Below are 13522 nucleotides of genomic sequence, written 5' to 3' on the forward strand. Positions count from 1 at the left end.
CAGTGATAAAGAACCTAGCAATTCTTGTACACTATTCAGAGTATTTGAATGCAGTAAGTGAAATATAAAGATACAAGGTTACATATTTAAAATACAATCAGCAGGATAGAACAGCAATTTTTGAAATAGCACTAAAATATTGCCTGGTTTTTGAAGCGAAGAACAAAATATAGGCTTGGTCCGGAGTGTGCTAAGAAAAATTTGAAGTATTGCAATTATATGACACGTAAGGTACGAAGTTTGAACAAAATAGATTCAATGCATATTTCGTTGTTAGCAAAATGAAACTGATATTACAACAATGAATTTAAATATAAATCAATGTTAGTTAAATGGGTTGTATAGAAAATGGTGTTGGGCTAGCTTTCCAGGATAAATAATTTGCATTTCGACTTCATTTGAAATTACTGTACGAAGTACCTTTAGATTACTTCAGGAATGTGGCTATTATGTTCATATGTAAAACAGAAGGCGATATTTTGGGGCCAGAAGCTGATAACGCTCAATTCAGAACGAGTTCGACCACTGTTTGTACTGTTGTTTACTTCCATGTTTGTTTGCACGGAGAATTTGTTTGCCTGTCACAAACAAAATGAATGAATGGACAAATAATAGAGGAGTTCAAATTATTTTAGTAAATATGAAATGAAATAATGCACTTTTAATTTTCATATTTTAATATAGCTACAATTTCCGAATATAATTACTGTATATTTCAAAGATGTGTGTTTGTATGTGTGTAATACTCTGAAGTTTGAGGAAATCGGAAATTTTTAGTCTATCACTAGGATGTGGAAGAATATAAAAAGAAACAAGCGACAATGCTGCTTCAGCAGCGTCTATAAGTCTGCTTGATACTTTACAGTAATAATAATATATGCCCTCGGCTAACCTGTGCAGATATTTTTGAATTAAAACTACTTAGAATGTCTGGATGTTAATTTTATCGTTCCATTTTTCTATACAAGACAGAAAAACAATTACCTCTCTATACCGAGAAAGAAGAATTATCTACAATATGGAAAGAAAATTAGCTCTCTATAACAAGAAAGAAGAATTGTCTACAAGATAGAAAGAACATTAGCTATCTATAACGAGAAGGAATAATTATCTGTGTTACCAGGGTTTCGTGGATCACAGAGAGAGGTGAAAGAAGGTGTGGGCTTGAGTGGGTCTAACTACGATATCAAAATTAATTTAAAACTTTAAATAAAGGTTATATTCCTTTTCAAATTTCAAACTTAACAAGCTTCTTCACTAGGTGAAGAAAAAAAAGGTCAGGTACAATAACAATTTTGATACAAGAATTAGAAAAGCCCAGAATAGTGAATTTAACAGTTTTAGGCTTCAAGCTACAAATTAACAAGTTTACAATGACGCCGATGTAGCGTTTAATTAGACACAAATTTCCAGAGCACTTTGCTCCAACCGTTACAAATTTACGGCCTTCCAAAGGCACCACTAGTATCACACAAAAACCATAAAGAGTTTACAAGCTCTCCGAATTCAACAAAGGAGACTGGCTCCCGATTTCTTACAGCCTACTCAAGGCTACATTACACAAAACCTTACAATCTCTGGTCCCTCTCGGCTCAACCTACAATTTACAATACCTTTACACAGAGGTATCTAATACCCATACTACTGGGACTTCGTGAAAAGGAAGAACATGTTAATATTACTGGCCCAAACTCGAAATGGATGGAGGCGTACACTTGCACTCCTTGAAAATCAAGTATAAAACCCTAATTGGGCTCGCGGCTCGATGATACGGAAGCTAATCCCAAGCTACTGAGGTGACTAGAATGAAAGGTTAATTTAATGCATTACCTACAGGAAAAGAAACAGTTACAAAATCGTTGTCACCTCAAGATAAATTGAAGGGGAACTCGAGAGGGTAACGCACTCTCTATAAATTTTACATTAGCAGGAAGAAAGTTTACATTTTAGAAAACAAATAGTTACATAGTTGAAGATTAGGACCTTCCCCTCGGGTAAGTTTGCGGAGCTAGCTTCAGAGATAGAAAATTGGGGGCACCCCGCCTCCTGTCTTAACACACACACTCTAAGAAATTCGGCGATCTATCAGACAAGGTGGCTTGAAAAATCAGCAGCTTATATACCCGAGGGGATGTTTCGAGAAGGTTCTGGATTAAATCCGGACACATCCTCTCATTTTTATTGGCCGAATAAAAATCTGCAATGAGTCTGTGATAGGCTGAAAAATAAATACAAACATTTCTGATTGGCCAGATTCAAAAGTTGGTGGGATGAGAAGGAAGTGTTGCAAACTTTGAAATAACAATCTTTTTTTTTTTTTTTGCTATTTGCTTTACGTCGCACTGACACAGATAGGTCTTATGGCGACGATGGGATAGGAAAGGCCTAGGAGTTGGAAGGAAGCTGCCGTGGCCTTAATTATGGTACAGCCCCGGCATTTGCCTGGTGTGAAAATGGGAAACCACGGAAAACCATCTTCAAGGCTGCCGACAGTGGGACTCGAACCCACTATCTCCCGATTACTGGATACTGGCCGCACTTAAGCGACTGCAGCTATCGAGCTCGATGAAATAACAAAATAAATGAACGTTGATTTAGTTATGAAAACCTAGAAACACAAAACTTCTTTAAATCACAAATTCTTCCCCTTGCACCAGAATGCATGACCTCAGTTTTTTTTTTTTAAGGACATTTATGGAGAAAGGTTCGGACTACTTGCTGTACACCAAAACAAAAGAAATAAATCCAGTCAGTTTAGGGAACTTTAAAATAACACATTACTCTGTTATTTATGAGTGACATATTCTGATTAATATCCCAACTTCATGCAGTAGCTGTTTCACGTTTTGTCTGATAGATAGGATTCCTTAAGGCGCTTCTTTTAAATGTGCGGGGTTGAGGTGTACCTCCCGGTACAATTTGCAAGACAGAAAGAAAATTAGCCCTCTATAACGAGAAAGAAGAATTATCTAAAAGATTTAAAAAAAAATTAGCTCTGTATAACGAGATTTAAGAATTATGTACAAGGGAGAAAGAAAATTAGCTCTCTATAATGAGAAAGAAGAATTATCTGCAAGACAGACAGAAACTTAGCTCTCTATAACGAGATTGAAGAATTATCTACAAGATGGAAAATTAGCTCACTATAAAGAATAAAATATCTACAAGATAGAAAGAAAATTAGCTCTCTATAACGAGATTGAAGAATTATCTACAAGATGGAAAATTAGCTCTCTATAACGAGATTGAAGAATTATCTACAATCTGTACAAAAGTCAGTCTGAGTGAAAAGAATCGAGGGCTTCAATCAAGGAACGAGTGAGGCAAGGTTTCAGTTTATCCCCTCTACTTTTCAATTTTTATATAGAACAGGAGGTAAAGGTCATCAAAGAGGAATTTGGAAAGGGAATCAGAATCCAAGGAGAGGAAATCAGAACTCTGAGATTTGCCGATGATATTGGTATTTTACCTAAATCTGTAGAAGATATGATGAAATTGCTGAATGGTATGAACAGAGTCTTGGAGAAGAAGTACAGGATGGAAATTAATAAATCCGAAGCAAAAATAATGGAATGCAGACGAACAAAGTCAAATGATGCAGGAAATATTAGAATAGCAAATAGACGAATATTATTAAGTAGTGAAATACCTAACGATAGCAGAAGTAAGGAGGACATAAAATACATACTAGGATAGGCAAGGAAGTCCTTTCTTAAGAAAACAAATTTGCTCACTTCGAACATTGGTAATTAGAGCGTGGCATTGTATGGAAGTGAAATATGGATGATGATAATCTCAGAAAGAAAGAGAATAGAAGCTTTTGAAATGTGGTGTTACAGAAAAATGCTGAAGGTGAGATGGGTAGATCGAATCACGAATATGTACGCACTGAATCAAATTGGTGAAAGGAGATTGATTTGGCTGAATTTTACCAGTACCGGGTGAGTTGGCCGTGCGCTTAGGGGCGCGCAGCTGTGAGCTTGCATCCGTGAGATAGTGGGTTCGAACCCCACTGTCGGCAGCCCTGAAGATGGTTTTCCGTGGTTTCCCCATTTTCACACCAGGCAAATACTGGGGATGTACCTTCATTAAGGCCACGGCCGCTTCCTTCCCATTCCCAGGACTTTCCTACCCCATCGTCGCCATAAGACCTATCTGTGTCGGTGCGACGTAAAGCAAATAGCAAAAAAAAAAAAAGATTGTTATTTCAAAGTTTGCAACACTTCCTTCTCATCCCACCAACTTTTGAATCTGGCCAATTAGTAATGTTTGTATTTATTTTTCAGCCTATCACAGACTCCTTGCAGATTTTTATTCGGCCAATAAAAATGAGAGGGTGTGTCCGGATTTAATCCAGAACCTTCTCGAAACATCCCCTCGGGTATATAAGCTGCTGATTTTTCAAGAAGAGAGAGAATCTTAGGGCACATCTTAAGACACCCAGATCTTGTTCAGTTGGATTTTGATGGAAGTGTAGGCGGTAAGAGTAATAGGGGTAGACTAAGGTATGAATATCACAAACAGATTAGAGCGGGTATAGGATGTAGTTATGTAGAAAGGTTAACACAGGATATGGGAAGCTGCATCAAACCAGTCTATGGCCTGATGACCTTTTTAATAAGTTTTCGAGGATGCTGGTACAGGAAAGGGCTAGGAAAATAGCGGCCGTGACATTATTTAAGGTAGACTCCTGACCTTTACCTGGTGCGAAAATGAGAAGCCTCGGAAAGTGTTGTAAGCATTTCCGGTCGTAGGGTTTCATTCCATCAACTCCCGAATGCAAGGTAACTCACTGAATTACAAGGAGCTTTTGAATGCAAATGGAAATGAAGAGCAGGCAAATTGGCTTATCACCAAAAGGGATAAGCTGGCAACAGTGATGGGTAGGAAGTGGATCTGTATGCAATAATACACACATCAAAGAAGTTTTGCACCACTCTGGTGTTTGCCAGACAGTAAGCCGTGCTATTACTTCGGTACAGGAAGATGAAAGCACACATATTACACGGCAAAGAAATACATTATTTTGAAACAAGAACATACAAAACCCTACTGTCTGCGCTTTTACCAAAAGGATTTCCTATGGCAGCCAATCCAACTCTACAAATCGAGTCTCACCTCCTCAGGTACTGATGCAGGCCCACACCCTTTGAGCCATATTGTCCACCGAGTCGTCTAGACTTCCTTGGTTCAGCTGGTCCCATTCTTCGTCAAACACCAAACTTATAACCGAGCTAGTGGCCGTGCAGTTAGGGGCGCGCTGCTGTGAGCTTGCATTCGGGAGGTAACGGGTTCGAAACCCACTGTCGGCAGCTCTGAAGATGGTTTTCCGTAGTTTCCCATTTTCACACCAGGCAAATGCTGGGGCCGTACCTTAATTAAGGCCACGGCCGCTTCCTTCCCACTCCTAGTCCTTTCTTATCCCATCGTCACCATAAGATCTACATAAAACAAATTATGTGGTCAAACGTATATCGTATACAACCTGTGACAATAAAGTTCGGTGAATGAAGTTAGAACGGTCGATCCGCCAACACTGGCGACACGCAAAGCTACACCTGCGTAGCAGCAGGTTTTGAGCATCTGCTCCCAACGTTGTTCAGTTGAGCATCGTGTTTGTGCCGTGTAAGACCTGTTTGACACTGTGCGTGTTTAGTGCGTTGGTTCTGAACTGCGAACAGGAACATGAACGACCAAGATATCAACGTACAGTTTTGTTTTAATAATAATAATTAATGTTATTTGTTTTACGTCCCACTAACTACTTTTAAGGTCTTCGGAGACGCCGAGGTGCCGGAATTTAGTCCCGCAGGAGTTCTTTTACGTGCCAGTAAATCTACCGACACGGGGCTGTCGTATTTGAGCACCTTCAAATACCACCGGACTGAGCCAGGATCGAACCTGCCAAGTTGGGGTTAGAAGGCCAGCGCCTTAACCGTCTGAGCCACTCAGCCCAGCCAGTTTTGTTTTAAGCTTGGCAAGACACGGAAAGAAACGCATGCGATGCTGGTACGTGTTTATGAAGATCAAGCACTGTCCTTGAAGTGTGTGTCGCGAGTGGTTCGCCCCTTTTCGAGGAGGCCGGGAAAGTGTTTCTGACAACCCCCGTAGCGGAAGACTGGCGACCGCCGTCAGTAACGAAAACATTGACAACGATCAGCGATTAACTGTGCGCACGATAGCGGATGAACTGTAGATTAACCGTGAATCCATGCGACAAATCGTTACCCAGAAGTTAGGGAAGAGGAAAACACGTTCTCGTCTTGTGCCATAATACTTGACTGACGACCAGAAGCAGGCACGTTTGGAGGCTTCACAGGTTTTTGTCGAAACGGGGGATGTGACACCACATTTTTTGAACTCTATTGTCACTGAGGATGAAACCAGGTGTCTCAGGTACGACCCCGAAACGAAACGTGACGAGGCTTTTGAACACCTTCCCAAAGGAAGTCTTCTTGCTAAGTTTCTGGGACATGCATCGCCGATCTCAGCAGTGAATAGTTATGGGAGGGGACTATTTCGAAAGACAGTAAGGTCACTGTCGTGCATTTTTAATCTATGTTGATAGTACAGGACTATTCAGCGAGCTTTATTGTCACATGTTGTGTATGGAAAGAGATTTATTAAAGTTATCACCTTAAAGGACCACCACTGATCATAATGATCGGTGCATACTGTAAGAGTAAAATATCTCAAAACTTTGCCGTTTGTAACCCAGGAGAAAGCGAGAATAATACATCATGCCATCTGTGCCTTATTTCCTTCTGAAAGATGCTTCCTTTCGTTCTTACTTCATTGTTTATGGAAGTATATATAATAATCGAGCTAGGTACAAAACCATAATCTCTTGTTCCATAAAAATCAGCATTTAACACACCACGGCTATGTAAACGTTTTCAATTAGATGACGAATTATTACGAATTATACCAGATACAGAGTCTGAAGGTGAAGAAGATACTGTCTCTGATGAAATAACTGACCTAGCTGATGGTTATTATGCCCCCTATACACCCCAAACTAAAGGAACTAACTAAGTCAGACGAGGGTGAAAATGTTGAGAGAGATATAGTTCAAGCAGGACAGCAGTATATACATGAGTCCATAACAAACTCGAGTCAAGTCCCACAGGAAGTACTTGCTACTGGGCGTTTAGTCAATCACTCAAGCTTCAGATACAAAAAGTATGCTTTTATTATTACTTACATGTGAAATTCATGGTGGAGGATGCTTAAAATTTCTTAACTTGATATACTGGTGGTGGCGGTGATTATTGTTTGAAGAGAGGCGACCATCCGTTTTTCCGGTTTTCTATGATGTTTGATGTTTTTCTTCCCTTTCTGTTCTTCCAGTATTTCTTCATTCTAACTGATCGTCATTGTCGTTCTTCTTCTGAAAATAATCTTTTACTTGTTTCTCTTTTATCACATTTTGGTAGGAATCTAATTTTACTATTCTTCAATGTATTTACTTTGATTTATTCTATAAATCCTCCAGTGTTATGTCTAATTCGTTCATGTCTTCTTTTATTTCTTTTATACAGACAGGTTATTGTTTTCAAAGCTTCTCCAATACTCTGCGTATTAACCTGTCTTGAGGTGTTCTCAACAGATGACGAAAGAATGATATTCTCTTCTTTCTTATGCAATTCGTTATAGGTTCTATTTCCTAATATACTGCTGTATTTGGGATGATATATTACTCCTTCATTTTGGTACTCCATATTAATGCATGTTCTTACTATTCTTCTTTCTATTTTTAAAGGTTCGTCTATGTTATTCTTTTGCCTCAGTTTAAATAATGTTTCACTTCCATAAGGGGCTGCCTAGCCGAGTTGGTAAAGGTATTCTTAGTTTACCCGGAAGGACGTGGGTTCGATTCCCCTTCAAGAAGTCGAAAAATTTAAGAAACGAGATTTTCACTTCCGGAGGTGCGTATGGTCCTGAGGTTCACTCAGCCTACGCCAAAAAGGAGTAACAGGTTAATTCCCTGGGGCAAAGGTGGCCGGGAGTAGCACTAGTCAATCTACCCCACCAAGTGCCGAGGTTACAGATAGTGGAAGCCTCCAAGGGCCTTCATGGCCTGTACGGAGATGACTTTACTTTGCTTCACTTCCATAAGTTATTTCAGGTTGGACTACAGTCTTATAATGTTTCAATTTTGTATTTATTGACAAACATTTCTTGTTGTATGTATTTCTGGTTACATTTTGAGCTCTAGATAATTTATTCGTTCTCTCTGTCCAATATTTTTTTCATTTAAATTGTATGTTATACCTTATTCGTTATTAACATTAATGAGTGGAAAAAATGGAAGGGATCTGAGACCTCGAAAAATGAAGGTATCGGCCAAAGAAAGACAAGGTATGAAGATTAATGACTCCCTAGGCCTTGTAAGCCTAATACCGTCGGAGTCGGAAAAGAACAAGAGTTGACCAAAGTAGGCCGGAAAGGATAGATGAAAGTGGGGAGCCTGTCACAAGTAAGTGGAAGCAATGCCAGGACTCAGTTAAGGGCTCCGCGGTCACCAACCTGCACTCCAATGTTAAGAGCCCATGGGGCCCCGTTTAGTCGCCTGTTACAACAGATAGAGGATGCCATGGGTGTTATTCTACCTCCCCCACCCACAGGAGTGGCCTCTTCAGACATCATACTATAATTCATTAGACTTTCAAACGTAAAAACTGAATGAAACTACCACTGGTCAGAATGACCCGTATGGTCCTTCTAGACTGATATGTAATGCCGGTCCTTTTTGTGTTAACTTGCATAGCAGAGTGTATAAATTAACATAATAAAAAAGTAAACTCTCCATTATCTCAGACACTAAGTGAAATCAAAGAGGAATTTGGAAAGGGAATCACAATCCAAGGAGAGGAAATCAAAACCTTGAGATTTGCCGATTTGTTACTTTAACTGAGATTGCAGAAGATCTCGGTAAGTTGCTGAATGGTGTGGACGAAGTCTTAGGTAAGGAGTACGTGATGAAGATAAATAAATCCAAAACAAAAGTAATGGAGTGCAGTCGAACGAAGGCAGGTGATAAAGGTAATATTAGATTAGGAAATGAAGTTTTAAAGGAAGTAGATGAATATTGTTACTTGGGTAGTAAAATAAAATGCAGACTAGCACAAACAAGGAAGAGCTTTCTTAAGAAAATAAATTTGCTCACTTCAAACATTGATATAGAAATTAGAAAGATGTTTCTGAAGACTTTCATCTGGAGCGTGACATTGTAGTGAAACGTGGACGATAACTAGCGCAGAAAGAAATAGAATAGAAGCTTTTGAAATGTGGTATTACAGAAGAATGCTGAAGGTGAGATGGATTAATCGAATCACGAAAGAAGAGATACTGAATCGAATTGGTGAGAGGAGATCGATTTGGCTAAATTTGACGAGAAGAAGAGATAGAATGATAGGACACATCTTAAGACACCCAGAACTTGTTCAGTTGGGTTTTGAAGGAAGTGTAAGCGGTAAGAATGGTAGGGGTAGACCAAGGTATGAATATGACAAGCAGATGTAAAATGCAATAGTTACGTAGAAATTAAAAGATTAGCACAGTAAAGGGTGGCATGGAGAGTTTGTCAGTTTATCGACTGATGATTCTTACTTAGTACGTCACAGTTACATGTTACAATGAATGTACAGTGTACGTACTCGTGGGGTAAGACTAAGTAAGAGTGTTTTCTTGTACATTAAAAACAACTGCACTTCTACCAAAGTATCTAATAACTTGACAAAGATAAAGACACCTCCGTACAGGCCATGAAGGCCCTTGGAGGAGTGGAAGGTAAAGGTTTCCACCATTGTTAACCGCGGCACGTGATGGGGTAGAGTGGTTAGCTCTACGCCCGGCCGCCTTTGCTCCAAGGAATTAACCTGGTTCTCCTTTTTGGTGTAGGCTGAGTGAACCTCAGGGCCATATGAACCTCCGGAAGTGGAGATCTCCTTTCTTAAATTTTCGATTTCCTGACGGGGATTCGAACCCACGTCCTTCCGGGCGAACCGAGTACGCCTTTACCGCCTCGGCCCTGCAGCCCCTATCTAATAACTTGGTAACCACAAGTTATAAATTATCTCGGAAACTGCTCGTTTGCGGATCTATCTTTATTAAGATGGTTTTGCTTCTAGTACCGTGTACTTATAGCTGTTTCAGTTTGTGCTACTAATTATAAAACACCCTGTACATACTGACATCAGACGCAAGTTTGGAGTAAGAAATTCTCGTGACACGTCTGACATATGGTAGAGTGCGGAGAAATGATTTCAATGATAAAAGGAGAAAGACGAGCTGAGTAAACGAAATTCGATTATCATAAACAAACGGGACCAAACTGTTTGAATATCAATGCGCTAAGCTCATTTGCTGGCTAGAAGTGAACAGGCTTTTCTGTTCTAAGATCAGATTACTTAGCAGGGCATTGGTTGAGGAGATACCGAGAGTAAACGTTGTTAAATAAAGGTACTAGGGGAGAAAAAAAGGGCAGAACTGCGGGCGGTATTTCTTTGATGATGGAAAACAACATTTTACGTATGAAACTACGTAAATAGAAGAAAATGAGAAAGTTATTTACGCAACAGGCAAGTAAATTGATGTTTTACGTTATAAGTGAGATGTTTACGGCTCGGACGGAATTTCGAAACAACTAAGACAAACTGGTCACTTTAGAGGCTATTGGATACAATATTTTATTCCATAATATGGCTAAGCTTTGCCACTACAGGCAAAGAGTTCTGTCTTGAACACTCCCGTCTGAACTCTGTATAAGATGTACGTCATTCCGGTAGGCAAGGTTTTAAAATAGGTGTCTCGGCTACGTGAACGAATCATATCCATAAAATTTCATTATAATTATTGTCCTAAATAGTAGATAGTAATTGCTTTTAAACAAATTAAGAGTTGGAAAAGAAAAAAATATGATTATTACTAGAGGAATTTATTTCATACATTCTTTGCTACATTACGACTATGAATTCTACAATGTCACAGCGCTTCAGTATGTCATTTGTTCATGTAACACTTTTGTGTGTGCAGTCTTTGCTCACTTAACTTCTTAACTTAACTTCCTTGAACATCTTTGCTTTGCTTGATATGTAATTGTTGGTCCCGGGATCATGCTATTTTTCTTTGAGCAAAAATATTTTTTTGTGTTACTTGCGGTATACTTTTCACCTCCATTTTTCTGTTTGAACTGCCCGCGCTAGTCATGATGGACAAAGATAATGGGAAGTCACGAACACAGTACTTCCATTCATGGGTGCTATCCCAGTACCCCAAGAAGGAAACAAAAGAGAGTCGTGTCTAAAGCGAAATAGTCACCGCAGTTATGTATCTATATTTCTCTAGTAATAATGGTATTTATTCATTTACCACTAATTTTACTCTTGATTTGCGTGAAAGCAATTATTATTCTCCATTTAGGACAAAAATTACAATGAAAATCCATTGATACGATTCGTTTACATAACCAAGTCTCTCTTCGCCGTCCCTCTCCCCTCATTCTAACAATTTTTCCTTACAAGATATTAGAAAGAAATTCGCTGTCTCTGAAGATGTGTCTTACAGTCTGATCTCACAGATAATTTTTCTCACCCATTCCCTTGAGAATCTGCATTGCGTCTCCTTTTGTTCCAGCTTGTTCCTGTCCGACTCGTTGGCTGAACGGTCAGCGTACTGGCCTACGGTTCAGAGGGTCCCGGGTTCGATTCCCGGCCGGGTCGGTGATTTTAACCTTAATTGGTTCATTCCAATGGCACGGGGGCTGAGTGTATGTGTTGTCTTCATCATCATTTCATGCTCATCACGACGCGCAGGTCGCCTACTGGAGTTAAATAGAAGGACCTGCACCTGGCGAGCCGAACCCTTCCTGGGATATCCCGGCACTAAAAGCCATTCGACAGTTCATTTCAGCTTGTTCCTCAATATACCGGGCGAGTTGGTCGTGCAGGTAGAGGCGCGTGGCTGTGAGCTTGCATCCGGGAGATAGTGGGTTCGAATTCCACCGTCGGCAGCCCTGAAGATGGTTTTCCGTGGTTTTCCATTTTCACACCAGGCAAATGCGGGGGCTGTATCTTAATTAAAGACACGGCCGCTTCCTTCCAGTTCCTAGCCCTTTCCTATCCCATCGTCGCCATAAGACCTAGCTTTGTCGGTGCGACGTAAAGCCACTAGCAAAAAAAAGTTCCTCGCTATCCAAAACTTTTATGTTTCCGACATTTACCTTTCACGTTTCTCCAGTGTTAAACTTCAATATCCATAAGTACACTCTACAAATACAGAAAACAATTATTAAGAGAGCTATTAGGAAGTGCTTCAGTAGCTCCATTATTTTATTTTTTATATATACGAGGGGTGCCCAAAAAGGAATTTTTTATAAAGCTGTATATTTTAATTTTTTTTTTAAAAAAACCTTCTCCCCTTCAAAAACTCTCCATTACAACTAATACATTTGTCCCATCGGTGCTTCCACTGTTCGATTTTTTTTGTAGTCATCTTTAGCCCCTCAGCGTCGCAGCCATTTAAAGAGTTTCCTACCCCGCGGCCGGAGGAGTATAAGAGTAGTCCGATATTCACGATATTTGGAATTCCTTATGAAAGAACTATGTATATGCAGATAATTACATAATTGTTTCACATTTCCTTAGTAATTTAGTTTCGTCTGATAGAGTTCGAAGCACTCTTCGAGACAGAGACCCAAGTCACACTCCTGACAGCCGTACACCGAGGTCTCGTTTTCGCCGTGTTTTGAACACACGATACAGTGTCTCTGAGGTTTAGATTTCTCACTCTTGGGTGCTAATTTCCTGATAAAATGTCTTTCCTGCAAACTTGGAACTGTATTATCTGATGGGCGCCAGCCTTGAATATTTCGTTCCCCGCCCGAGCGAGCGTATTTTGTAAACAAACCTTCCATCAGCTGAACCCGATAAGATATCTGTTCAATGTTTGTCCCTGATACTTGTCTGAATATTACTAAAGAATTTAGGAATCCGAATTCACTGTTGTAAACTCCCGTTTGACCTGTGTAATTATCTATAGAACACGAAATTTCCAAGTACTGGTTCCTCCTCGTCGTCACTCTCATCATTTACCGCTGCATCCGCCACAGCCACATCATCTATTTCATTATCACTGCTACACATACTGCCACTACTACTTCCGACTAAACTTTCATCTGAATTAAACAGCATTTCAAGTACGTAACTGTCAGTCAAACCACGGCTGAGCGCGGCGCGTCACACGGCCTGATGAAGCGGCAGCGGGACCGAAACTGAATGAGGGGAATAACAAACCAACACGATACATATGTCAGATGAAAGGTCGATAAATCGTCTTTGAAACGAGATATATACCATGAACTACTGGTTCTCGTATCGTATGACAGAAAGCAGCTTTAACTGACGCCTACACAAAGCGCTTAACGTAAAATCAGAGCAAAGGACATCACGCGAAAAGACAAACTTCTCAGATCATCATTTCTTTATTTTATCATCATCATCATCATCATCATCATCATCAT

General features: G+C 39.8%; 1 protein-coding gene across 1 annotated transcript in view; it reads right to left on the reverse strand.

Annotated features, from left to right (window-relative positions):
* LOC136882144 (uncharacterized) overlaps nucleotides 1-13522 on the reverse strand; it is a 504614-nt gene that overhangs the window by 365573 nt on the left and 125519 nt on the right. The window lies entirely within an intron of this gene.

This window comes from Anabrus simplex, chromosome 10, assembly GCF_040414725.1.
Source record: "Anabrus simplex isolate iqAnaSimp1 chromosome 10, ASM4041472v1, whole genome shotgun sequence".
NCBI classification, from domain to species: Eukaryota; Metazoa; Arthropoda; class Insecta; order Orthoptera; family Tettigoniidae; genus Anabrus; species Anabrus simplex.